The sequence below is a fragment of the Salvelinus alpinus genome, chromosome 27 (assembly GCF_045679555.1).
Source record: "Salvelinus alpinus chromosome 27, SLU_Salpinus.1, whole genome shotgun sequence".
NCBI classification, from domain to species: domain Eukaryota; kingdom Metazoa; phylum Chordata; class Actinopteri; order Salmoniformes; family Salmonidae; genus Salvelinus; species Salvelinus alpinus.
Genome location: NC_092112.1, coordinates 26,349,570 through 26,377,210, shown reverse-complemented (window position 1 = coordinate 26,377,210; position 27,641 = coordinate 26,349,570). Strand labels below are relative to the sequence as shown.

The following is a 27,641-nucleotide window of genomic DNA, read 5'->3' as shown; positions in this document are numbered from 1 at the left end:
TGGCTGTTTTTCCATAGTTACCATAGAGAGACAGCCAACAATGAAATGGATGTGTCATTCATAAGCATAACATGCTCATTGTGTGTGAACAAGGTATGGCAGTGTGGCTCAGCTGTGGATCCTCTGCATTAAAACACAAGGATGGAAAGTAATCACACTGTAATTCCCAAGGAGGGAGTGGAATACAACCAGCCTTGGAAATGAAGCGGCTAATGATGAGAAACAGTAATTCCGGAGCAAACGGCGTATCATGTGAAAATGATCTGAGGCAACACAGCTCCCTGTTAGGTTTTTCAATACCCGCCATCCATCAAAAACGTATTACGTTTTAAAAAGAAACGCAGCCACTGCGCTGAATAAGAAATAACATTCAATTGCATTTAATGGTTGATCAGGTTCATGAGGGAAGAGGTCCTGTCTGTGATAAGAACATTTACTGCCAGTCTGAGATTAACACTATCAGTGTATGGGCTTTAAGCTTAATGTAAATCAGCTGTACCTTCTAGTTAGTTACTGCGATGGTTCTTAACTTCTTATGGGCAGGTGGGACGGTAGCGTCCCACCTGGCCAACATCCGGTGAAATTGCAGAGCGCGAAATTCAAACTACAGAATTACAAATATTTAACTTTCATAAAATCACAAGTGTAATACATCAAAATAAAGCTTAACTTCTTGTTAATCCAGCCGCTGTGTCAGATTTCAAAAAGGCTTTACGGCAAAAGCCCACCATGCGATTATCTGAGGACAGCGCCCCGCATTAAAAAGCATGAAAAACATATTTCAACCAGGCAGGTGCACCACGAAAGTCAGAAATAGCGATATTATAAATGCCTTACCTTTGATGATCTTCTTCTGTTAGCACTCCAAAAGGTCCCAGATACATCACAAATTGTCTTTTTGTTCGATAATGTCCTTCTTTATATCCATAAAAACTCAGTTTAGCTGGTGCGCTTCAGTCAATAATCCACCCAGTTTCCCACCATCAAAATGCATACAAAATTAAAATTCTCAAACATTACCAATAAACTTTTCCAAACAGGTCAAACAACGTTTATAATCAAACCTTAGGTACCCTAATACGTAAATAAACAATCAAATTTAAGACGGAGAGTCGTTATTGTCTTTGCCGGAGAAAAATACCAAAGAACGCGCTCTCTTCCACGCGCTTGGAAACACTACAGACAAAATGGGAGCCACCTAGAAAAACTACAATTTCTGGCTCATTTTCCCAGAAACCAGCATGAAACTCTTTCTAAAGACTGTTGACATCTAGTGGAAGCCCTAGGAACTGCAATCTGGGAGGATTTCGCCTTATACTAAAATTGACAGCCATTGAAAACAGTGTTAAACTGAAAAATATTTTTCTTGGGATGGTTTGTCCTCGGGGTTTCGCCTGCCATATCAGTTCTGTTATACTCACAGACATAATTTTAACAGTTTTAGAAACTTTAGAGTGTTTTCTATCCAAATCTATCCAAAACCAATGATATGCATATCCTAGCTTCTGGGCCTGAGTAACAGGCAGTTTACTTTGGGCATGCTTTTCATCCGCACGTGAAAATACTGCCCCCTACCCAAGAGAGGTTAAATATAGACAGGGACTTCATGTCCTAGAATGGCAGCTTGGTATGATCAAGCTCAAGTAGCAATGATGTGAGACTACTTTAATCTCTCCATAAACCCTATGTCCTTGGAGATATGATTAGTGTTGTTATTTTGATGCTCGGTAACTGGCCGTGTCGATCTGATTATGGATGAGAATCAATCTGTCATTTGGAGAAGATCAGCTGCTAATGTCTTATTGACACTGAGTCACAGACACAGCAGCACAGTAGAGACTATTTGATTCACCGGGGGCCATTAACCTAGTTTGTTAGCTTAGTTAGATCAGTTAGGCCAAAATAGTTGAGCAGTCTTTGTTGATATTGTGGTGTATTCCAAGACAGCTGACCATAAAGTTGCTTGTGCAAGCTGTCCACATCTTTTTAAAACAAGAATTAACGAACAATAGAACAGCTTAAAAATTTTGTGAAAAGTAATGAAAATCCCTAATCCCTTTCTTGGAGTCAGATGATTGTACGTCTTCTTTCTCAGAATCCATCCCCATGTCCCAATCCTCCTCACTCTCTTCATTGCTTCAGGAATAAAGCTAGGTAAGCATCGCAGCACTACAGCAGACACACAGTGAGAATCCTAAAAAGCCTGTCAGTTTTTTGCCTATATAATAGGCCTATGTGTTTTTATTCATACCAGGCTGTTGTGTGGTTTGTTTCAAGGCTCTGACGTTGCTTTTGCATGCCTTCACAAACTAACGAAGACATATGAAGACAAAATCTGTTGTCAGTGTGATATGTTTGTTCAGTTTCTCTCTCTACCTCACTATTGTTTGACTACAGTATATCCTCCCTTCCTTCCTCTCTCCTCCCTTCACTCATCCATTCCCCTCATTACAAGGAACAATTAACCTCCTGTGGGGTGTGATAGAACCCTGCTGCCTCCCTCTCGCCTCCTCTCCCTCCATCTCTCCTTTTCTCCACCACACAGCGCTAGCTGGCTGTGTAATTTTGGGGCTCTCCTATAGAGCTCTCTTATAGTCTTCTACATACAGTAATGGCCCTATAGCCCTAGTGCTGGGCATTATGAGAGATAGGCGAGCTAGATCAGTCATTTATTATCTAATTTCTCCCTCCCCCTGCCTGCAGTGAAATGCCAATCAATACCATCACCTAAATGATTGATTAGCTTTGTGTCATAACAACAGACTTGGATATGTCAGTGGTGTTCCCCAGGGTTGGGTGCATTGCGTTTGCCTTTAATTTTGTCTCATACGTGAAGATGTTGTTGTAAGTCTCACATAGAAAAAGCCAGATAATCATACACCCACAGCAGAGGCCATCTCATTCACAAACACATGATTATGGACCTTATGAAAATCAATAAGGCTGCTCCAGGCTTTCAGAAGACTTGTGGACAAATACGATTTGATCCTCCTAAATGGAATGTGGCATTATCTGTGTGTGCTATATTCCTGTTAAAGAGCTCTCTGTCCTCATACGTAATTATAACATGTTTCTCCCTGAGCCATTCTCATGATAGCATCTCCATATAGTATATAGAGGGGTCAAACCAGTTGGGAAGGAGATAGATGGTGATTCCATTCCTTCATGACACAAGAGGATCTACAGCAAAGACCTCCGTTGCATTACGTAGGTCACTGTTATTCACTTGACTCACACATGCCCAAGATGCAACCATTCACATTTCATTGAATCGATTTTCCATATTTTCCCTAAATGAAAGGGTACAGTATTGAAACTGGCAGATGGAACAGGGAAATATACCGTACTCTTCTCTTTAGGTGGGTTTGAATGCCAGGCTTCTTCTCTTTGTCTGGAAGGAGTACACGCATACACACACACACACACACGCATACACACACACACACACACACACACACACACACACACACACACACACACACACACACACACACACACACACACACACACACACACACACACACACACACACACACACACACACACACACACACACACACACACACACACACACACACACACACACACACACACACACACACACATATCCTGGTATAATGACATCTCAAACATGCCTCAGTCTGCTAAGCTGCAGGATTCACAGGGATTTGGTATTCCAATGAAATGTAAATGACCCTGCTGTGAGGAGGATCTGCATGCTGCCTCAGATCACTCTCCATGATCAACTTCCTATTCACCTCCAAAAAGTGGCCAGTCGGCAGCCTTGGTCAGACCACATCCTGTCATTACTTTTTCTTTATATAACTGCCTTTTGTGTCACTTTAAAGAGAAAAAAACACCTTTAAGCATTATGGAATACAGGGGGGACACATGGGAAATTAAAGAGACACAGTAAAGCGAGACGCTCCACAACTTTCTGATGATGATACAGGTTCGGCAGACCCCTGTGCTGCTCATACACATCAAAAGATCTGGGATATTTGTAACCAGATGTTTACCTTCTTCTGAAATTCATGAAGCTATTAATTAAACTCACATGCTCTGATAAATAATGGTAAATTAACACTGTCTTGACTTAGATTACAGGGCTCTTGGCGTGTGGACTGGATTTGCTCAATGGACGACATTAGAATTCACCCCGGTAACACACCACTGTTTGAGTGAGATAAATGGATATCAGCTCTATACAGCTTACAAAAAGAATCCTGCTCATTCACAGAGTACAGGTCATGGTTACACTATTATATGTATATTTTTTTTACAACAAACTAAATGGATAAATAAAAAGAACACAGTGGCCTCCATCATTCTTAAATGAAAGAAGTTTGGAACCACCAAGACTCTTCCTAGAGCTGGCCGCCCGGGACAAACTGAGCAATCGGGGGAGAAGGGCCTTGATCAGGGAGCTGAGAAAGAACCAGATGGTCACTCTGACAGAGCTCTAGAGTTCCTCTGTGGAGATTGGAGAACCTTCCAGAAGGAAAACCATCTCTGCAGCACTCTACCAATCAGGCCTTTATGGTAGAGTGGCCAGCCGGAAGCCACTCTGTAAAACGCACATGACAGCCCGCTATGAGTTTGACAAAAAAGACTCTCAGACCATGAGAAACAATAATTATCTGGTCTGATGAAACCAAGATTGAACTATTTAGCCTGAATGCCAAGAGTCACATCTGGAGGAAGCCTGGCATCCCTACGTTGAAGCATGGTGGTGGCAGCATCATGTTTTTCAGTGGCATTGACTGGGAGACGAGTCAGGATCAAGGCAGGATCAAGATCCTTGATGAAAACCTGCTACAGAGCGCTCAGGACCTCAGACTGGGGCGAAGGTTTACCTTCCAAAAGGACAATGACCCTAAGCACACAGCCAAGACAACGCAGGAGTGGCTTCGGGACAAGTCTCTGAATGTCCTTGAGTGACCCAGCCAGAGCCCGGACATGAACCCGATCTAACATTTCTGGAGAGACCTGAAAATAGCTATGCAGCAATGCTCCCCGTCCAACCTGACAGAGCTTGAGAGGATCTGCAGAGAAGAATGGGAAAAACTCCCTAAATACAGGTGTGCCAAACTTGTAGCGTAATACCCAAGAATACTCAATGCTGTAATCGCTGCCAAAGGTGCTTCAACAAAATACTGAGAAAAGGGTCTCAATACTCACGTAAATATGATGTTTTAATTTTTTTTTAAATAAATTAGCAAAAATGTCCCAATTTTTTGGGGGCTCTTCGTTATGGAGTATTGTGTGTAGATTGAGCAAAAATAACCTTGTAATCAATTTTAGAATAAGGCTGTAACCTAACAAAATGTGGAAAAAGTCAGGGGTCTGAATACTTTCCGAAAGCACTGTAAAACCCAAAAGGGTTCTACCTGGAACTAAAAGGCAGTGGTGTAAAGTACTTACTTTAAAAATACTTTAAAGTACGACTTAAGTAGTTTTTAGGGGTATCTGTATTTTACTTTACTATTTACATTTTGTACAACTTTTACTTTTACTTCACTACATTCCAAAAGAACATTATGTACTTTTTACTCCATACATTTTCCCTGACACCCAAAAGTACTAGTTTTATTTGGAATGCTTAGCAGGACAGGGAAATGGTCTAATTCACACACTAATCAAGAGAACATCCCTGGTCATCCCTACTGCGTCTGATCTGGCAGACTCACTAAACACATGCTTCATTTGTAAATTATGTCTGAGTGTTGGAGCGTGCCCCTGGCAACCCGTGAATTAAAAAATAAATAATAATTGTGCTTAATATAAATAAATTGAAAATTACAATTTTAATATTTACAATATTTTAGCAATTATACTTACTTTTGATACTTAAGTATATTTAAAACCAAATACTTGTAGATTTTTATTCAAGTAGGATTGTACTAGGCGACTTTCACTTTTACTTGAGTCATTTTCTATTAAGATATCTTTACTTTTACTCAAGTATGACAATTGCATACTTTTTCCACCACTTCCAAAAGGGTTCTACCTGGATCTGAAAAGGGTTTTTCATAGGGTTCCCCTATGCCTATGGGGACAGCCGATGAACCCTTTAAGGTTCTAGATAGCATATTTTTTTCTAAGAGTGTAGACAATACTTGCCTCAGGCCTCTCTTGCCCTGGAGCCCTACCCCAGCCCCCACACAACGTATTTCCCAATTATGTGTAGGTCAGCAGTGTTATTATAGTGATTGTAGACCCATTTCACCAGTATTCTCAAAAGGTCTTTTCCTCAGCATTGTAATTTTGGTGTAGGGTAGGGTGGGATGGGGTGAGGGGTGTGTGTAGCGATTGAAGGGGCCACATTCTGCAGTTCTACTCTCAGTTTGCTTCCATTATGCTAGTGGTTACTATAAAAATATCAAATTTTTATGTTAAGAGCTGGCTAAGAATTACTCCTCTACGCCTCCTTTTGCATATCTTTACCCTTTTCATGGGGAACATTCTACATGCCTTCAGAGTAAATCTATTTTCACTCCACCAATCTGCATCTCAACATTACTTTAAATAATATGGCTCCAAACAGCAGTGAGTGGAGCAGATACCCCCAGACTCATTTCTCTATGAGTTTCATTTCCCACTTAATGAGCTGTGGACCAGGGGCGTCTGTACACACACACACACACCGACACAAACGCACACACAAACACCAACACACACACAAACACCAACACACACACACACACACACACACACACACACACACACACACACACACACACACACACACACACACACACACACACACACACACACACACACACACACACACACACACACACACACACACACACACACACACACAGATTCATCTCTAGAGCTGCCTCTGCTCTGGCACTGGTTCCTTTCGCTCTGCTCCATTTGAAATGAACATATTCTGCATACGTCATTTGTATTGCTTTCATATGCTTTCATAGAGCTGTTGTTTCTGCATGTGTACTGTACTGTATATGTATGGCATGTGTGATAGAGAGAGATAGAGAGAAACGCTACAGCACAGTTTGTGCCACACAGTATTTTTGAAAAATGAATGAAAGGTTGCTATTTTCTCTTAAGGTGGGGCTGTTTTTGCTTTGTGTGCACATCGTGTAGCAGAGATGTGAGAGTTCAAATCAGGTTCATAGTCATTCATCAATACATAATCTCTGTAACGGTACTCATCCTCGTCTGATGACGAGTATGAAAGATCGAACCAATGTGCAGCGTGGTAAGTGTCCATTTTAATGAAATCCAACTGAACATGAACACTGAATGACAAAACAACAAAAGAGAATGAACGAGACTGAAACAGTTCTGTATGGAAAAAACACAGACACAGAAAACAACTACCCACAACCCATAGTGGGAAAACAGGCTACCTAAGTATGATTCTCAATCAGAGACAACGAGCGACAGCTGCCTCTGATTGAGAAGCATACCAGGCCAAACACAGAAATACAAAACCTAGACTACAAAACATAGAATGCCCACCCCAACTCACGCCCTGACCAAACTAAAATAAAGACATATAAAAGGAACTAAGGTCAGAACGTGACAATCTCTTTGGAAACACCGCTCATGAATTGAGCTTGGGTCCAAACAGTGAATAGAAAAGCTTTTACCTCAATTGAAATAGGCAGCTTTTAATTTGACAAATTATCATGCATTATGATCAGAAAACCATTGCCAGCATTAGTCAAATTAAGTTTCCTTAATTAATTTACATAAAAACAGTTACAAACCACAGCACAGCATCCTACGCTACATAGTTGACTTGACAGTATACTGTGGACCTGTCACTGGGGAAGTATGAATACATGTTGCTATTGGTCTTCAATCATATACATGCTGCTCATCTTTTCTTCAGGGATGAATGGTCCCCATTCAATGACAGGTTCGTAGTAGCATTGTATGCTCAGTAGCCTGATTGGCATTTAAAGGATGTGAATGATGTCAGTTTATATAAGCAACATTAATATTATTACATTTTCAGTCCTGGGGCATCTTACAGTGTGCTGTTTGTGTTCATGTATAATAGATATGTCTGTCATAGATGAAGTTACAGATGTAGGACCTTAATTTGAGCTAATTATAATCCTGCAGCAACAGGAAATGTGAATTATTATGTGGATTATAATTAATGGGCATTTTTGTAGGGAACATTTTGTCTGAAATTTCCAAGTGGAAATTACAAACTTCAGGAGTCATTTTAAAACCCAAATGCACTCCAAGTTTTAAATTTCCTGCATTGCAGGAAAGTTCTCCTTCAACAGGGTGATCAAAATAAGATCCTACATCTGTATAGCCCTAATGGCTAAAGCAATGATAGTATGTTTAGTTAGTGGCTATACCAGTAAGGGAGACGAGAGGGTCTGCATAATCAAAGGAATACAGTCGACAGCTATTTCTGATTTGCTTGCTAAAGTTACAAAAAAAAAACATTGATATTATTATTATTTTTTTAAATCACATTCACGCTGTCACGATCGTGTTGACGTGAAAGAGAGGACCAAGGCGCAACATGACTTGAATACATCTTCTTTAATTATAACGACGAAGATGAACACGTAACACTTAACACACTAACCAAACAACAAACGATCGTGAAACCTAAAACGCAAGTGCACACACAAACTACTTACGTCGACATATACATATACAATGACCCACAAACAGCTAAAGCCTATGGCAGCCTTAAATATGGTTCCCAATTAGAGACAACAGAAACCAGCTGTCTCTAATTGAGAACCCATTCAGGCCACCATAGACTTTCCTAGAAAACTACACACACCCATAGACACAGCTAGATACATACACTCAACACAAACCCATACACTACAACCAACACCCCGCTCTACCATATAATACCCCAAAATACACACATAACCCATGTCACACCCTGACCTAACTAAAATAATAAATAAAACAAATAATACTAAGGCCAGGGCGTGACATAACCCCCCCCTTAAGGTGCGAACTCTGGGCGCACCAGCACATAGTCTAGGGGAGGGTCTGGGTGGGCTTCCTTCCACGGCGGCGGCTCCGGCACTGGTCGTGGTCCCCACCCCACCATAGTCATAAGGGGCAGCACCGGGATAAGGGGCAGCACCGGGATAAGGGGCAGCACCGGGCTGAGGGACTCTGGCAGGTCCTGGCTGAGGGACTCTGGCAGGTCCTGGCTGAGGGACTCTGGCAGGTCCTGGCTGAGGGACTCTGGCAGGTCCTGGCTGAGGGACTCTGGCAGGTCCTGGCTGAGGGACTCTGGCAGGTCCTGGCTGAGGGACTCTGGCAGGTCCTGGCTGAGGGACTCTGGCAGGTCCTGGCTGAGGGACTCTGGCAGGTCCTGGCTGGAGGGACTCTGGCAGGTCCTGGCTGGACGGACTCTGGCAGGTCCTGGCTGGACGGCTCTGGCAGGTCCTGGCTGGACGGCTCTGGCAGGTCCTGGCTGGACGGCTCTGGCAGGTCCTGGCTGGACGGCTCTGGCAGGTCCTGGCTGGACGGCTCTGGCAGGTCCTGGCTGGACGGCTCTGGCAGGTCCTGGCTGGACGGCTCTGGCTGATCCGGTCTGGCGGAAGGCTCTGGCTGATCCGGTCTGGCGGAAGGCTCTGGCTGATCCGGTCTGGCGGAAGGCTCTGGCTGATCCGGTCTGGCGGAAGGCTCTGGCTGATCCGGTCTGGCGGAAGGCTCTGGCTGATCCGGTCTGGCGGAAGGCTCTGGCTGATCCGGTCTGGCGGAAGGCTCTGGCTGATCCGGTCTGGCGGAAGGCTCTGGCTGATCCGGTCTGGCGGAAGGCTCTGGCTGATCCGGTCTGGCGGAAGGCTCTGGCTGACCCGGTCTGGCGGAAGGCTCTGGCTGATCCGGTCTGGCGGAAGGCTCTGGCTGATCCGGTCTGGCGGAAGGCTCTGGCTGATCCGGTCTGGCGGAAGGCTCTGTAGGCTCTTGGCAGACGGGCGGCTTTGCAGGCTCATGGCAGACGGGCAGCTTTGCAGGCTCATGGCAGACGGGCAGTTCAGGCGCCGTTGGGCAGACGGGCAGTTCAGGCGCCGCTGGGCAGACGGGCAGTTCAGGCGCCGCTGGGCAGACGGGCAGTTCAGGCGCCGCTGGGCAGACGGGCAGTTCAGGCGCCGCTGGGCAGACGGGCAGTTCAGGCGCCGCTGGGCAGACGGGCAGTTCAGGCGCCGCTGGGCAGACGGGCAGTTCAGGCGCCGCTGGGCAGACGGGCTCAGACGGCGCTGGGCAGACAGATGGCTCCGACGGCGCTGGGCAGACAGATGGCTCCGACGGCGCTGGGCAGACAGATGGCTCCGACGGCGCTGGGCAGACAGATGGCTCCGACGGCGCTGGGCAGACAGGCAGTGCAGAAGGCGTTGGGCAGACGGCCGACTCTGCCCTGCTGAGGTGCACAGTAGGCCTGGTGCGTGGTATAGGCACTGGCTGCGCTGGAGAGGAGGAAAGCTCTGACAGCGCTGGACAGGTGGGAGCAGCTGGAGAGAGAACCCGGAGAGACAGCCTGGTGCGGGGGGCTGCCACCGGTGGACTGGTACTTGGAGGTGGCACCGGGTATACCGGATCGTGAAGGAGGACACGTGCTCTTGAGCACCAAGCCTCCCCAACCTTACCAGGTTGAATGGTCCCCGTAGCCCTGCCAGTGCGGCGAGGTGGAATAACCCGCACTGGGCTATGCAGGCGAACCGGGGACACCACCTGTAAGGCTGGTGCCATGTACGCCGGCCCGAGGAGACGTACTGGAGGCCAGATACGTTGGGCCGGCTTCATGACATCCGGCTCGATGCCCAACCTAGCCCTCCCAGTGCGGCAAGGTGGAATAGCCCGCACTGGGCTAAGCACGCGTACTGGGGACACCGTGCGCTCCACCGCATAACACGGTGTCTGACCAGTACGACGCCCTCTCACTCCACGGTAAGCACGGGGAGTTGGCTCAGGTATCCTACCCGGCTTTGCCACTCCCCTCGTGTGCCCCCCCCCCCCAAGAAATTTTTGGGTCTGACTCTCGGGCTCCCAACCGCGTCGCCGCGCTGCCTCCTCATACCAGCGCCTCTCTGCCTTCGCTGCCTCCAGCTCCACCTTGGGACGGCGATATTCCCCTGGCTGAGTCCAGGGTCCTTTGCCGTCCAGGATCTCCTCCCAAGTCCAGGAGTCCTTGCGCTGCTCCTGTTGCCGCTGGTCATGTTGCTTGGTCGTAGATTGGTGGGTCATTCTGTCACGATCGTGTTGACGTGAAAGAGAGGACCAAGGCGCAACATGACTTGAATACATCTTCTTTAATTATAACGACGAAGATGAACACGTAACACTTAACACACTTAACACACTAACCAAACAACAAACGATCGTGAAACCTAAAACGCAAGTGCACACACAAACTACTTACGTCGACATATACATATACAATGACCCACAAACAGCTAAAGCCTATGGCAGCCTTAAATATGGTTCCCAATTAGAGACAACAGAAACCAGCTGTCTCTAATTGAGAACCCATTCAGGCCACCATAGACTTTCCTAGAAAACTACACACACCCATAGACACAGCTAGATACATACACTCAACACAAACCCATACACTACAACCAACACCCCACTCTACCATATAATACCCCAAAATACACACATAACCCATGTCACACCCTGACCTAACTAAAATAATAAATAAAACAAATAATACTAAGGCCAGGGCGTGACACACGCTTACACTAATAAAGCATAATACGCTAAGCATTTCTCCTCCTTCTCTTTGTAAGTCCCATTTAACAACAGCATGCAACTTCCCAATTATGAATGTATTTTTAGATATGGAAAGAGGTGTCTTGGGGTGCTGAAGGCAGTAGCACTGCTTGATTGAGAACATTAAAGAAGCAAATGGAGAACTGGTACAACGTTAAAAGATATATAAATATATTATAGATATATGGAACCTTGAGGATGTCATTATACTATCCAATGGAATAAGTGTGTTCTCAACCATTACATGTTGCCAACTAAAATCCCATTAAGACAGTGTTGCGTAAAACCAACATTAATCTTTTGAATTGCTTTTATTTGGCTTAAACCTAATCAAGCTAATGAAGTATGCCCTCTAATCGACACTTGTGATTGTCCTGATTAGATGCCTATCTTCCATCATGATCATTTACATAATTTCCCCATCACCATCTCCCGCAGCAGAATTAGACTCAGAACCCTGCCTCAGTCTTCATTCAGTCTATAGGTGGAGCATTATGTGTCCCAAAAGGCACCCTATTCCCTTTAATGTGCACTACTTTTGTCCAGGGCCCATAGGGCTATGGATTTAGCCATTGACTGATTGTTGCAAATGTGAGCAGAGCCAACACCAGACAAATACTCTTGCACAACACTGAGCCTGTGGCCTGCCCTGGCTACATTCACCTTCCAGACTACACTGAGATTAACACTGAGCCTTTGGCCTGCCCTGGCCTACATTCACCTTCCAGACTACACTGAGATTAACATTGAGCCTGTTGCCTGCCCTGGCTACATTCACCTTCCAGACTACACTGAGATTAACATTGAGCCTGTGGCCTGCCCTGGCTACATTCACCTTCCAGACTACACTGAGATTAACACTGAGCCTGTGGCCTGCCCTGGCTACATTCACCTTCCAGACTACACTGAGATTAACACTGAGCCTGTGGCCTGCCCTGGCTACATTCACCTTCCAGACTACACTGAGATTAACATTGAGCCTGTGGCCTGCCCTGGCTACATTCACCTTCCAGACTACACTGAGATTAACACTGAGCCTGTGGCCTGCCCTGGCTACATTCACCTTCCAGACTACACTGAGATTAACACTGAGCCTTTGGCCTGCCCTGGCTACATTCACCTTCCAGACTACACTGAGATTAACACTGAGATATGGATTATTGGAAGTGCTAGTGGCAGAGTGTACTGTGCATTTCTTTAAAACGGCACAGTGTGTTTCACTGACTGAAATACCCTCGTTATCCTATCATAATTTCCGGCATTGCTGGTGTGCGTTGTGCCTTTAGTATTTAGTTCTATTTTTGGGCCAGCATTATGAGATAACAAAGCAGTTAGAAACAAGGTTACATTATCCCTGTGCTTCTGGTCCAATTTGAGCCCAGTCCCTTTGTGTTTGTGCTATTTTTGATAGGTTTGGTTTTCGAGAGGATATTTGGTGTTAGCAGCCTCCATCCTTGATACACTTCAAAGTCATTTGCAACATCACACACTCATCCCCTCTTTCTGTCATAGATAGTTTGCATCATTGATACCCACACACCCGTGGAGCTGGGAAGCAGGAATCAATAATACATAGCTGTATAATGTATTAGATGTTAGGTAGATACGACTGAAGATGACAGTGTGTACAGTCACACTCTTCATTTGTGCCAGGTGAGATCACCAGTTCTGGTTGAGGCTTGGCTGATATTCTGACAATCATGATAATGTGTCATCATTGACTCTTGTGGGTTTTCATAGCCACCATCCCCAGAGCCTCCTTGCAAAAGATCTATATTTTATAGTTGTCAATGTACGTTAGCATTAAACATAATCAGACCGCACATCATCATGGTACTTTTTGTGAGCCTTATTCAAATATTGCTTTGATTCACTTTGTACACTATTAATTGTTTCAGAATCCATTAACATTTACAAAGGCTGGAGAGGGTGCTTTCCTAAAAAAAAATGCACACCCAAGTGCTGCGGGTCTGAATTAATAAGATAGCTGAGCTAATGATTAATTTAGCTAAACTACAAAAAATGTTAAGTAACTGAAACTCTTAAGGATGAATGGCATAATCTACTGTATCTGCAGACATCACAAAGGTGGGTGATGATGTACAGTCAGGAGATGAATCGTAACGAGAGACCAGTCAGCCACAACATTATGGGGTTGAGCTGAAGAGAGAGGGAGCGGAGGGAGAGAGAAAGAGAGGGAGAGAGAGGGAGTGGGGGAGAGGGGATAACTGCAAGGAAACAGAGGACATTTAGGATGAATAAGCTCATATTCTAGTAAAAGGATAACGAAGCATCATTATAATGTTGACTTGTGCTTTGAATGGCGATAAGCTCATTATGAGCGCGTGAGAACATTTAAGTGTATGTTTCTCATGGTATCCCTCCACCCACCTAAGAAGGATCATTAACTTTCTCTGTTCTTCCTTGCTTCCCCTCCACCCTATCCAGAAAGGCCATCATGTGTAATACCTCATTCTGACACCTAATACCTAATTCTGACACCTAATTCTGACACCCAACCCAGCATGTCGAACAGAACTGTGCATAACTGGAGTCACTCAGGTGAATTGTTGTACTAGTGGCTCTTCCATGCCAGACTGGAGGTTCAAAGTGGGTCTGTGTGTCCCTGATACACTCCTTCTCTCTGGACAGCCAGGCCCTAGGCCCCAAGCTGCCATCCATATATCCATATGGGTGCCAGTTTCAGCCATGTGGAGTGTGGCTGATTCCCCCTGCCAAGGTGGGCCGTCACACCCTAGTGAAACCAGGGCCCAGTTGAGTTGGAGGTCTGCCTTCGTCTAGCCGCCCAGGGCCCTAAATCAGGGAGATGGAATGGGCTTCCTCCTTTCCTCCATGCTCACCTGCACACCAACACCAGTGGAGCGGCAAAGCCTTCAGCACACTGCCGGATCCTCCCGGGACCAATAAAGGAAGGGGAAACGGACGTTTTTCACATGCCCCCCAGAGTTTGAAGTGATATCCACTTGACCCAGTTTCCACGTCTAAGTCTCCTGTCTAGGGAGGAAATCCACTAAGTTAAGAGCTGAAGGCTTCTCCTTGAATTTTATGAGTTTTTTTTTTACAACTAAACCAGTTATCCCCCTTCTCTAATGTGGATGGATAACATTTTTCCCTCTCTCTTTTTGGATGAAAGCTGAGGCTATCCTCCCCTTTTGAGATTGTTATTTTTTTCTGAGTGGTCTGAGTGGATGGTCTAGAGGTCCTGCAAGTGGTGGTCAGATGTTTGGTGCCAGGCAGACGAGGAGCGGGGGATGAGGGGCCACTGACCCCTGACCCTACCCTGTTGGCCCCTGACTCTGATCCTGGCAGCTGCTGTCACTGGGACAAGTGAAACAAGTGCCTCAAGTCCCCACTGGCTCTCTAGAAGAGATAACCCTTCTGTCTAACACTCATTCCAGCTGAGCCAACTGTCTCTGTTTGTTGAAGAGGAGATAAAGGACACTGTCTTTCCAAAGGACACCAGGCGATAACATAGTACAGTACACTGCTTATTCTTTTAATTGTGACTGGCCAAGTTGAACGCAGGCGAGACAGAACAACATCTTATTCAAAACAGAACGGAATGGGGGAGAAGAAGAAAAGCACTCCCATTGTCTCCCAGAGGTGTCCATGTCTATTCATATAGAGCACTGGTTCCTGGTAAATGTATGTGAAATGGAACTGTGTCTCAGAAAATCAGCAGGTTGTTTATCTCTGTTGGTTTTTCCTCTCCACACGCTGCTCATGTCACAATGCTTTTCTCTGCCACCAGTGTAGCAACCATCTGCAGGTGTGAGGCAAATGGAGCGTGTCTCCTTGAACAGGTTACTCCGCCACACACACATAGTCAATCGATAAAATTCAATCAAATGTATTTATAAAGCCCTTTTTACATCAGCCGATGTCAAAAAGTGCTATACAGAAACCAAGCCTAAAACCCCAAACAGCAAGCAATGCAGATGTAGAAGCACATAGTCCCAGTCCCAGCCATGCCTCCTCCTCCTCCTCCTCCTCCTCAGGCAGCCCCACAGGAGGGGGGTCCTGCAGCCAGCCAACAGAAAGGGTTATTGGACCCTGCAGAGAACCAGAGACTAATGACTAGAGACCTTTACAAAAGGTATTCCAGAGTTCATCCTATGCGAATGGTGTTATGACACTGGGAATCTGGCATTTTCAGGTCAATCTTCTAAAGGTCACTTATAAGATGGAGAAAAGGCATCTTATGATGATTGCCATGTGTCCTATTATATTAAATGAACTGCCATCCGAAAGCAGGTTTTTTCCCTTGCTATGTGGATAGTACAGATGGACGCTATGAATTATGCTGTGTAAGCAAAATGGTAGATTGACTTTATCCTTTTGTGTTGATATACTGTACATGGCAAGCTGAACATGATTTGCTTTGTGAAGCCTAAAGAATAAGCCCCAACAGTTTTTTCCCTCTCTTGTCGAGGTGAATGTGATTGTCACAGGTATGCATACCGTGGCTTTTCAATGTTTTCCTTCTTTCCAATTTTCAGCTGTTAGACCACAAACATTGGCTTTGGCACCTGTTGTTGGTTGGACACTGTTGTCATGCTCTGTCATCTGCTCTGTTACCTGCAATTCTCTCTGCAATCAGCGCTCTCAGGCAAGAAGGAGAACACTACCATTTGGCTTTCGATCGCTACTTGACTTTGTGAATGACCTACTTTATTGCCAATAGTGTTATAGCTTGCTGTGTGCACTTTTGGGACTATTCCATTGGTTCCGGTTGTACCTGGCAAATTAAATTAAGCAGCACAAGTGTTTTGACATTTACAGAAGTATGTATTTAACCCAGATCTGCTATAAACTAGAAGAGATAGGAACGGTTTGCTAGCAGATCTTGTTGTGATGTTCATGTTCTAGGGTTGCTTAACGATAAAGAACTCAGTCTGTGCACCTGATTATATATGACAGGAGGCAGCAGGCCCAGACTGAGTCCGCCTACATCAGTAATGACAGCACCAGGGAAGCATTGTTTAAAGAAATACCCACCGGACTGCCCATTTAACCTGCAGCAGCAATACCGTTCTCCCTTCCCCTCTCTCCCTCTATTCCTCTCTCTCTCTTTCTCTCTCTCACTCTGCTGTTTTCTTGATTGCGCTGCCTACTGTCTAAAATGAATTCGTTATTTGTCTCTGTGGAGTTTCTCCACTCATTTTAATGGTCCATTTGCTCCCCATATCCCCCGAATGCCTGAATCACCAGTCCAAGGAGATGTGACTTTAGACTTCAAAGACAGTCTGTGGAGTAGCTAAGATTTTTACGAGGTGTTTTCCCCATTATTGTGTGCTGTGTCATCATTCCAGTTGACAAGTTATCTGTGAAAAATGAGTATAATTCTATTTGTTCCCCTGTTTTTTATCATCTATTTTTGTAGCTATTAGTACAAATTGTGGGGCTGTAGTGCCGAAATGTCTCAGAGACCATAACAGGGCCTCTCTCTCTCTCTTTTGGCCATATGGGTTGTTAGGGAGAAGTGGTGCGTGCATCATTCCATAGAACTGAACAATCTAATTTGTGTGCACAGAAGGTGTTGTCTGCTACTCCTCCCTGTTGTGGCTAGTCATATCTGAGACATGCACGCACGCGCCCCACACATGGCATAGCTCATCTGTGTCTTACTGTGTGTGATGACGGCAGTCTTTGATGTCATGGAGCAATCTGTCCCCCGCTCGCCACACCCTCCTCTGGGAGGACACAGATGCCATGCGTCACCCGGGTTACAGTAGCAGCAGAGGAGTATGAGAAACAGACTTTTAACTGAAGAATGACGGCCAGGTTCTTTCACCAGCCCACACCCTCTCCTCCTTCTGTACACTTATCCCCTCCTTCTGCACACTGATCCCCTCCTCCTTCTGCACACTGATCCCTTCCTCCTTCTGCACACTGATCCTCTCCTCCTTCTGCACACTGATCCCCTCCTCTTCTGCACACTGATCCCCTCCTCCTTCTGCACACTGATCCTCTCCTCCTTCTGCACACTGATCCCCTCCTCCTTCTGCACACTGATCCTCTCCTCCTGCACACTGATCCCCTCCTCCTTCTGCACACTGATCCCCTCCTCCTTCTGTACACTGATCCTCTCCTCCTTCTGCACACTGATCCCCTCCTCCTTCTACACACTGATCCCCTCCTCCTTCTGTACACTGATCCTCTCCTCCTTCTGCACGCTGATCCCCTCCTCCTTCTGCACACTGATACTCTCCTCCTTCTGCACACTGATCCCCTCCTCCTTCTGCACACTGATCCCCTCCTCCTTCTGTACACTGATCCCCTCCTCCTTCTGCACACTGATCCCCTCCTCCTTCTGTACACTGATCCCCTCCTCCTTCTGCACACTGATCCTCTCCTCCTTCTGTACACTGATCCGCTCCTCCTTCTGCACACTTCCCCTGCTCATTGTCTCTCTTACTCATTTTGCTCTTCTCTCCTTTAATCCGTCTCTCTCATACTCTATCACTCCGTATTTCTCTGATCTCATTCTTGTCAACCTCACTCTTTTCTTCTCTCTCCCTTTCTCTTTTTCTCCCATCACCCCCACCCCTCTCTAGCTTGCTCTTGCTCTCTCTTCCTTTCACTTTTTTCTCCAGCCACCCCCCCTCTCTCTCTCTCCCCCTCTCTCTCTAACTGTAGTGTGTGAGTCACCTCAGTAAAGAGGCATGTAGATGAGAAGTTTTGGTGTATTTTTTCCTGTGAGTGGAAGTGGCTCGCTCCACTGCTGTTTGATTCGCAGCTGCCTATGATTTTCTCCTCTCCTCCATTGTTTGGATCCTGCGTTGACTCTGCTTATTATGGATATAAAGGGAGGGTTTGTGTCACACATAATGCGGCCCTGTCTCGCCAACATGTCATTCAGAAAGGGCATATGATTCATTTCCAAAGTAATTTCTTGTTAGAAGTTCGCATTCAACTTATTTCCTGAATGGGTTACCAGTACATTGATTACAGGTCTTGTATAGCCATGGCCGCATGAACCATTACTTTAATTCTCACTCCAATGTATACAAGAGTTTAACACACAACCCCAGTGTGATGAAATATCTTATCATTGTGCTACATTTAGAAAATTGCTTTCATAAATCTCCCTCCGTGTTCAGCAAGGAAATCAAATTGTAGGGAAATTATCTGATTCAGACATTCCACACCCTTTCTGGTCCTCATATTGAAATATAGTACTTTATTGTGTAGACGTTGTGCCTGTGAAAAGGGGTTGTAATTGGATTTTTTGAATAAAGGGACTCTTGTATAGTGTGGCAATAGATTTTATAATTTTGATATGAATACAAGAAGCGTTCAGTTACAGCATTTTTTTTTAAATAATAGTATTATTTATATATCAGCACCGAGCTAAAGGCTAGAGCTGCCGCTTTCGAGGAGTGGGACACTATTCCTGACGTTCATAAGAAATCCCACTAATCCCTCAGACGAACCATCAAACAGGCAAAGCGTCAATACAGGACTAAGATTGAATCTTACTACACCGGCTCTGACGCTCGTCTGATGTGGCATGGCTTGCAAACTATTTTGGACTATGAAGGGAAACTCAGCCGCGAGCTGCCCAGTGACGCAAGCCTACCAGACGAGCTAAATGCCTTTTATGATCACTTCAAGGCAAGCAACACTGAAGCATGCATGAGAGCCCCAGATGTTCCGGACGACTGTATGATCATGCTCTCCGTAGTCAATGTGAACACACTGCCCTTTCCCACCTGGACAAAGGAACACCTATGTGAGAATGGTGTTCATTGGCTACAGCTCAGCGTTCAACACCATAATGCCCACAAAGCTAATCACTAAGCTAAGGACCCTGGGACTAAACATCTCCCTCTGCAACTGGATCGTGGACTTCCTGAAAGGCCACCCCCAGGTGGTAAGGGTAGGCAACATCACATCTGCCACACTGATCCTCAACACTGGGGCCCATCAGGGCTGTTTGCTTAGTCCCCTTCTGTTCTACCTGTTCACCCATGACTGCGTGTCCAAGCACGACTCCAACACCATCATAAAGTTTGTGACGACACAACAGTGGTAGGCATGATCACCGACAATGATGAGACAGCCTATAGGAAGGAGGTCAGAGACCTGGCAGAGTGGTGCCAGGACAACAATTTCTCCCCCAACCTGAGCAAGACAAAGGAGCTGATCGTGGAGTACAGGAAAAGCAGGGCCGAACAGGCCCCCATTAACATTGACAGGGCTGTAGTGGGGCGGGTCGAGAGTTTCAAGTTCAATGGTGTACACATCACCAACGAATCATCATGGTCCAAACGCACCAAGAAAGTTGTGAAGAGGACACAACAACACCTTTTCCCCCTCAGGAGACTGAAAATATTTGGCATGGGTGCCCAGATCCTCAAGCAAAAAAATCTACACCTGCACCATTGACAGCATCCTGACCAGTTGCATCCCACTAATGGTATGGCAACTGCTCGATATCTGACCCAGTACATCACTGGGGCCAAGCTTTATGACATCCAGGACCTATATACTAGGCGGTGTCAGAGGAAGGCCCAAATAATTCTCAAAGACTCCAGTCACCCAAGTCATAGACTGTTCTCTCTGCTATCGCATGGCAAGTGGAACCAGAATGTCAAGTCTAGGTCCAAAAGGCTCATTAACAGCTTCTATCCCTAAGCCATAAGACTGCTGAACAATTAATCAAATGGTCACCCGGACTATTTACATTAACTCCCCCCCCCCCCCCCCCCACTGCTGCTACTCGCTGTTTATTATCTATGTATAATCACTTTACCCCTACCTATATGTACAAATTACCTCTACTAACCTGTACTCCTGCACATTGACTCAGTACTGGTACCCCCTGTATATACCCTCATTATTGTTATGTAATCTCATCCGCATGCTCACACCCCATCCCTAGTGCCTGCATTATTGTTTGCCACTTAGCCTTAAATTGTACCATTTAGTTTTTCTCGGTCGCCCGTGCTGTTCAATATTTCAATAATAAGTCATTCGATTTTTCCATTGTGTTAATGATGGCGGATTGATTGATTTCCATGTTTTTAGTCATCGTTTTTTCAAGATGAGTGATGAGAAGAGAATCATCCAGCCCGGTTACAGCAACATTTGAATACACTATTCCTTTTGGTATTGAATTTTGAGAGTAATGATTGAAAATGTTCAACTGGAAATGATTGTAAAGAATGAAGAATCATTTGACTAAACTTACATGTGCTTTACATAAAGGGTTAAACCATGAACCATAGATCCATACGACGTATCTTCTCACAGTCACTTCCTGAAGCATAGCGACAGTGGTCGAAAAGTCCAGGCTTATTGAACAGGCTTTCAGATGGAAGTAAAAGCAGGCAGGCGAGCTCCAAACTGTCACAGAGAAAACCACGACATCAAGCTCAACCAGCTCAAAAAAATTGCGAAGCAGCCTCGATGCCAGAGGATTCTGCCTGGGAATAGCAATGATTTCCCCACCCTGGATAACAAATGGAGGGAACACACCACCCTGATGCGTTATATACAGTACCAGTCAAAAGTTTTGACACACCTACTCATTCCGAGGTTTTCCTTTACTTCTACTATTTTCTACATTGTAGAATAATAGTGAAGCCATCAAAACTATGAAATAACACATATGGAATCATGTAGTAACCAAAACAGTGTTAAACAAATCAAAATATATTTTATATTTGAGATTCTTCAAAGTAGCCACCCTTTGCCTTGATGACAGCTTTGCACACTCTTGGCATTCTCTCAACCAGCTTCATGAGGAATGCTTTTCCAACAGTCTTGAAGGAGTTCCCACATATGCTGAGCACTTGTTGGCTGCTTTACCTTCACTCTGCGGTCCAACTCATCCCAAACCATCTCAATTGGGTACATACTACATGATTCCATATGTGTAATTTCATAGTTTTGATGTCTTCACTATTATTCTACAATGTAGAAAATAGTAAAAATAAAGAAAAACCCTTGAATGAGTAGGTGTGTCCAAACTTTTGACTGGTACTGTATAAAAAGTGAATTACCACTCTAATATCCAGGCCGGTGAGCGGATCAATAAGATGCCAGAGGAGCTAATAAACAGCTACCTAGTGCCTAGCCTGGTCCAGAGGCCTCATCTCCTCTCTCTGCTCTGCCCTGCTATTCCTCCGTGTTATTTAATGTTCACGTGGTGTAGTCGGCCGAACCAGCCGAGCTGCAGTAGATAGCTTCATCTGGAAGAAGGAGCTGCTTGTCCTGACTTTTCTTCCCTCAGTTTTCATTCACATTGATGTTGTAGCTGTAGTAAGAAGGCATGCTAAATATTCAAATACTGTGTTTGCAATTTTCATCGATGTAAACAATCGGCCATCTGTTAATGGAGGCCATGTTTTGCCATTCGGCTTCCATACAAAGGAGTCATTTCACTCCAGCAGATAAATAGGATGGGATAAAGGCCTGATGATTAGCCATGGTTTCTTTGGAACAGTATGGCAGTGTCCGCCATTATTTTAATCGCACCAAATTAATTCAGTTATGCTAAATGAGCTAATTTCATGGTCCTGTGAACAGACAAAACTCCTCAACTGGCAGGAATTGTCTGTTGTGCAGAAGCTGGAATTGGAACACAATAGAGCCCGTATAAGGTGGATGCTGTTAACAAGAAAGCTAATATTAAGCTCTGGCCAGTCTGAGCCATGCAGACATTAGAGTCGGTTCATTCAGTTTCAGTACCAGTTTCCCTTTCAGCCAGTGGTTTGTTAACCGCGGCTGGGCTGATGTCACCCTATACTGGAGTCCTACAGCCCAGCTCTGAGGTGACTCTGGCTCCGTCTCTGTCTCACTTAGCAACGGTTCAGACTCACAGTGCTACCGTTACACTCCATGGCACAATGAGCATATTCCTTAGGAACTCCGGGTGTCAGAAATGAACAACACCCATGGCTGTAGCTGTTACTTACAGTTGAAGTCGGAGGTTTACATACACCTTAGCCAAATACATTTAAACATGTTTTTCACAATTCCTGACATTTAATCCTAGTAAAAATTCCCTGTCTTAGGTCAGTTAAGATCACCACATTATTTTAAGAATTTGAAATGTCAGAATAATAGTAGAGAGAATGATTTATTTCAGCTTATACTTCTTTCATCACAATCCCAGTGGTTCAGAAGTTTACATATGTAACGGATGTGAAATGGCTAGCTAGTTAGCGGGTACGCGCTAATAGCATTTCAATCGGTTACGTCACTTGCTCTGAGACCTGAAGTAGGGTTTCCCCTTGCTCTGCAAGAGCCGTGGCCTTTGTGGAGCGATGGGTAACGATGCTTCGTGGGCGACCGTTGTTGATGTGTGCAGAGGGTCCCTGGTTCGCGCCCGAGGTCGGGGCGAGGGGACGTACTAAAGTTATACTGTTACATTGATGCTGTTGACCCGGATCACTGGTTGCTGCGGAAAAGGAGGAGGTTGAAAGGGGGGTGAGTGTAACGGATGTGAAATGGCTAGCTAGTTAGCGGGTACGCGCTAATAGCATTTCAATCGGTTACGTCACTTGCTCTGAGACCTGAAGTAGGGTTTCCCCTTGCTCTGCAAGGGCCGCGGCTTTTGTGGAGCGATGGGTAACGATGCTTCGTGGGTGACTGTTGTTGATGTGTGCAGAGGGTCCCTGGTTCGCGCCCGAGGTCGGGGCGAGGGGACGTACTAAAGTTATACTGTTACACATACACTCAATTAGTATTTGGTAGCATTGCCTTTAAATTGTTTAACTTGGGTCAAACGTTTCGGGTAGCCTTCCAAAAGCTTCCCACAATAAGTTGGGTGAATTTTGGCCCATTCATCCTGACAGAGCTGGTGTAACTGAATCAGGTTTGTAGGCCTCCTTGCTCGCACACGCTTTTTCAGTTTCAGTTCTGCCCTCAAATTTTCTATAGGATTGAGGTCAGGGATTTGTGATGGCCACTCCAATACCTTGACTTTGTTGTCCTTAAGCCATTTTGCCACAACTTTGGAAGTATGTTTGGGGTTATTGTCCATTTGGAAGACCCATTTGCGACCAAGCTTTAACTTCCTGACTGATGTCTTGAGATGTTGCTTCAATATATCCACATCATTTTCCTGCCTCATGATGCCATCTATTTTGCGAAGTGCACCAGTCCCTCTTGCATCAAAGCACCCCCACAACATGATGCTGCCCCCCTCGTGCTTCACGGTTGGATTGGTGTTCTTCGGCTTGCAAGCCTTCCCCTTTTTCCTCCAAACATAATGATGGTCATTATGGCCAAACAGTTCTATTTTTGTTTCATCAGACCAGAGGAACTTTCTCCAAAAAGTATGATCTTTGTCCACATGTGCAGTTGCAAACCGTAGTCAGGCTTTTTATGGCGGTTCTGGAGCAGTGGCTTCTTCCTTGCTGAGCGGCCTTTCAGGTTATGTCAATATAGGACTCGGTTTACTGTGGATATAGATACTTTTGTACCTGTTTCCTCCAGCATCTTCACAAGGTCCTTTGCTGTTGTTCTGAGATTGATTTGCACTTTTCGCATCAAAGTATGTTCATCTCCAGGAGACAGAACGCGTCTCCTTCCTGAGCGGTATAACGGCTGCGTGGTCCCATGGTGTTATGCTTGTGTACTATTGTTTGTACAGATGAACGTGGTACCTTCAGGTGTTTGGATATTGCTCCCAAGGATGAACCAGACTTGTGGACGTCTACAATTTGTTTTCTGAGGTCTTGGCTGATTTCTTTTGATTTTCCCATGATGTCAAGCAAAGAGGCACTGAGTTTGAAGGTAGGCCTTGAAATACATCCACAGGTACAGCACCAATATACTAAAATTATGTCAATTAGCCTATTAGCCACAACATCATTTTCTGGAATTTTCCAAGCTGTTTAAAGGCACAGTCAATTTAGTATATGTAAACTTCTGACACACTAGAATTGTGATACAGTGAATTATAAGTGAAATAATCTGTCTGTAAACAATTGTTGGAAAAATTACTTGTGTCATGCACAAAGTAGATGTCCTAACCGACTTGTCAAAACTATAGTTTACAAGAAATTTGTGGAGTGGTTGAAAAACAAGTTAAGTGTATGTAAACTTCCAACTTCAACTGTATATTCCTCTGTCCCTCGGACAGTGCACATCCACAGCCGCTCTTATATGCCGCACCCTCTTTCATTAATCTGGGGTTGGGGGCAGGACTGCTGTGGAAAGAACCAGAGGCTTTTGTATCACAAGCTTTGTGTTGATTTTGGACTATATATCCTTTGTATTTGTATTTTGAATGTATTAAGGATCCATATTAGTTCATGCCAAGGCAGCAGCTACTCTTCCTGGGGTCCAGCAACATTATATACAATTAAAAAATATTACACAACATTACATTTCATAACACTTTTCACAACACATTAAGTGTATTCCCTCAGGCCACTACCACATATCTACAATACAGAATCCATGTGTACGTGTGTATAGAGTGCATGTGTTAGCATGTTGTATGTGTGTGTCTGTGCATGTGTGTGTCTCGTCACTGTCCCCACTGTTCCGAAGGTAACTCTTTATCCATGTCACTCCCTGATCTGTTTCACCTGTCTTTGTGCTTGTCTCCACCCGCCTCCAGGTGTCGCCCATCTTCCCACTTATCCCTTTGGTATTTATACCTGTGTTTTCTGGCTGTCTGTGCCAGTTCTTCTTGTTTGTTCAAGTCAACAAGCGTTTTGTCTCAGCGCCTGCTTTTCCCCAGTCTCTCTTTTTCTTGTCCTCGTGGTTTTGAACCTGTCCTGACTTTGAGCCTGCCTGCCGTCCTGTGACTTTGCCCCTACTCTGGATTATCGACATCTGCCTTACCTGGGCCTGCCTGCCGTCCTGTACCTTGGCCCCACTACTCTGGATTATCGACCCCTGCCTGCCTTGACCTGTCATTTGCCTGCCTTACTTCAACACAGTCTGCACTTGGGTCTTACCTGAAACCTGATAGTACGAACTAGCCATGACTGACCCAGCAGACTTGGACCTGCTCCACAACGCCATCTCCTCCCATGGAGCCGTCATTGGTAGACACAAGGAGTTGCTTCGTGGTTTGACGGAAGGGTTCCCGGACATGGATGAACGTCACAACCTAGCATTGAATGCTTTGCGGGGGCAATTCCGTGGGTTGCTCCGGTGTCCGGGAGAGTGGCTGCCCAGAAGTTACTCCAGCTTCGGCAGGACTCCCTCAGTGTGACAGACTATGCGGTGGATTTCCGCACGCTAGCAGTGGAAGGTGCCTGGAACCCGGAAGCGCTGTTCGACACGTTCCTGCACAGATTATCGGAGGAAGTAAAGGACGAGCTTGCAGCCCGGGAACTACCGAAGGATCTCGACTCACTCATCACTTTAACCATCCGGATCGATGGTCGGCTACGGGAATGTAGGAGGGAGAAGAGATCTGAACGCCGGAAGTCCCCGGTGTCATCGTCCCCGAGAGGATACGAGCTTACCCGAGTTTCTCCAAGAGCCTCCGAAAACTGACGATTTGCCCTTTCCCGAGCCGATGCAGCTCGGCAGGGCTAGGCTGTCTCCAGCCGAACGCGTACGCAGACTTAACACCCAGAGTTGTCTGTATTGCGGTACTGCTGGTCATTATGTGTCTTCCTGTCCCTTCAAGAGATCTAGCTCATTGGTAGGAATGAGTACTCTGGTGGGTCTTAAGGATAATGTTGCTTATCCCCCTACACGCCCCCCTCTCCATGCCACCCTGCTGTGGGGCAACCAGTCCAAGTCTCTCCAGATATTCATGGACTCGGGGGGCCGATATGAGTCTTATGGACGCATCCGAGCTGGGCATCCCCACTCAACCCCTCTCCATTCCCATGGATGTTAGAGCACTGGATGGGTGCTTTATAGGCTGGGTCATCCACCATACCACCCCCAAAAACCTACGAGTGTCGGAACCACAACGTGACGATCCAATTCCTGCTAATTGAGTCTCCGCAGGTTCATGTGGTATTGGGATTCCCTTGGCTCCAGCGACATAATCCCTTGATTGACTGGTCTACTGGTGCCATCGTGGGCTGGGGCCCATTCTGCCACGCCATTTCCTGAAATCAGCTCTGCCTGCCCTGGGACGTAATCCTGGGGGCTTGGAAATTGCCCTGAACCTCTCTGACATTCCCGCGAAGTACCAGGACCTCCGGGAGAGGTTCAGTAAGGCCCTTGCCACTTCGCTTCCACAACACCGACCGGTACCCAAGGAGGTTAAGCCGGATGCACTGGCACGCCGCTATAGCCCCGTGGCTACACCCCCGGAAGCTGAGACCTTTCTCCCCCCGCTCCAAAATCAATAGCCCCTCTGCTGTTCGTCCTCTGTTGTCCTGTACCCTCCGTATACTTGTGTGTATAGAGTGCCACATATCTACAATACAGAATCCATGTGTACGTGTGTATAGAGTGCCTGTGTTAGCATGTTGTATGTGTGTGTCTGTGCATGTGTGTGTCTCTTCACTGTCCCCACTGTTCCGAAGGTAACTCTTTATCCTTGTCACTCCCTGATCTGTTTCACCTGTCTTTGTGCTTGTCTCAACCCCCCCTCCAGGTGTCGCCCATCTTCCCCACTTATCCCCTGGGTATTTATACCTGTGTTTTCTGGCTGTCTGTGCCAGTTCGTCTTGTTTGTTCGAGTCAACCAGCGTTTTGTTTCGGCTCCTGCTTTGTCTCGGCTCCTCTTTTTCTCATCCTCCTGGTTTATTACTTAGCCTGTCCTGACTCTGAGCCCGCCTGCCGTCCTGTGGCTTTGCCCCTACTCTGGATTACCGACCTCTGCCTGATCTGACTCTGGGCCTGCCTGCCGACCTGTACCTCGGCCCCACTACTCTGGATTATCGACCCCTGCCTGCCTTAACCTGTCGTTTGCCTGTTGCAATAAACATTGTTAC

At 45.8% G+C, this 27,641-nt stretch overlaps 1 protein-coding gene across 2 annotated transcripts in view; it reads left to right on the top strand.

Annotated features, from left to right (window-relative positions):
• Positions 1-27,641, top strand: part of LOC139556260 (sodium/potassium-transporting ATPase subunit beta-1-interacting protein 2) — a 173,437-nt gene that overhangs the window by 100,077 nt on the left and 45,719 nt on the right. The gene's annotated exons all lie outside the window — the stretch shown is intronic.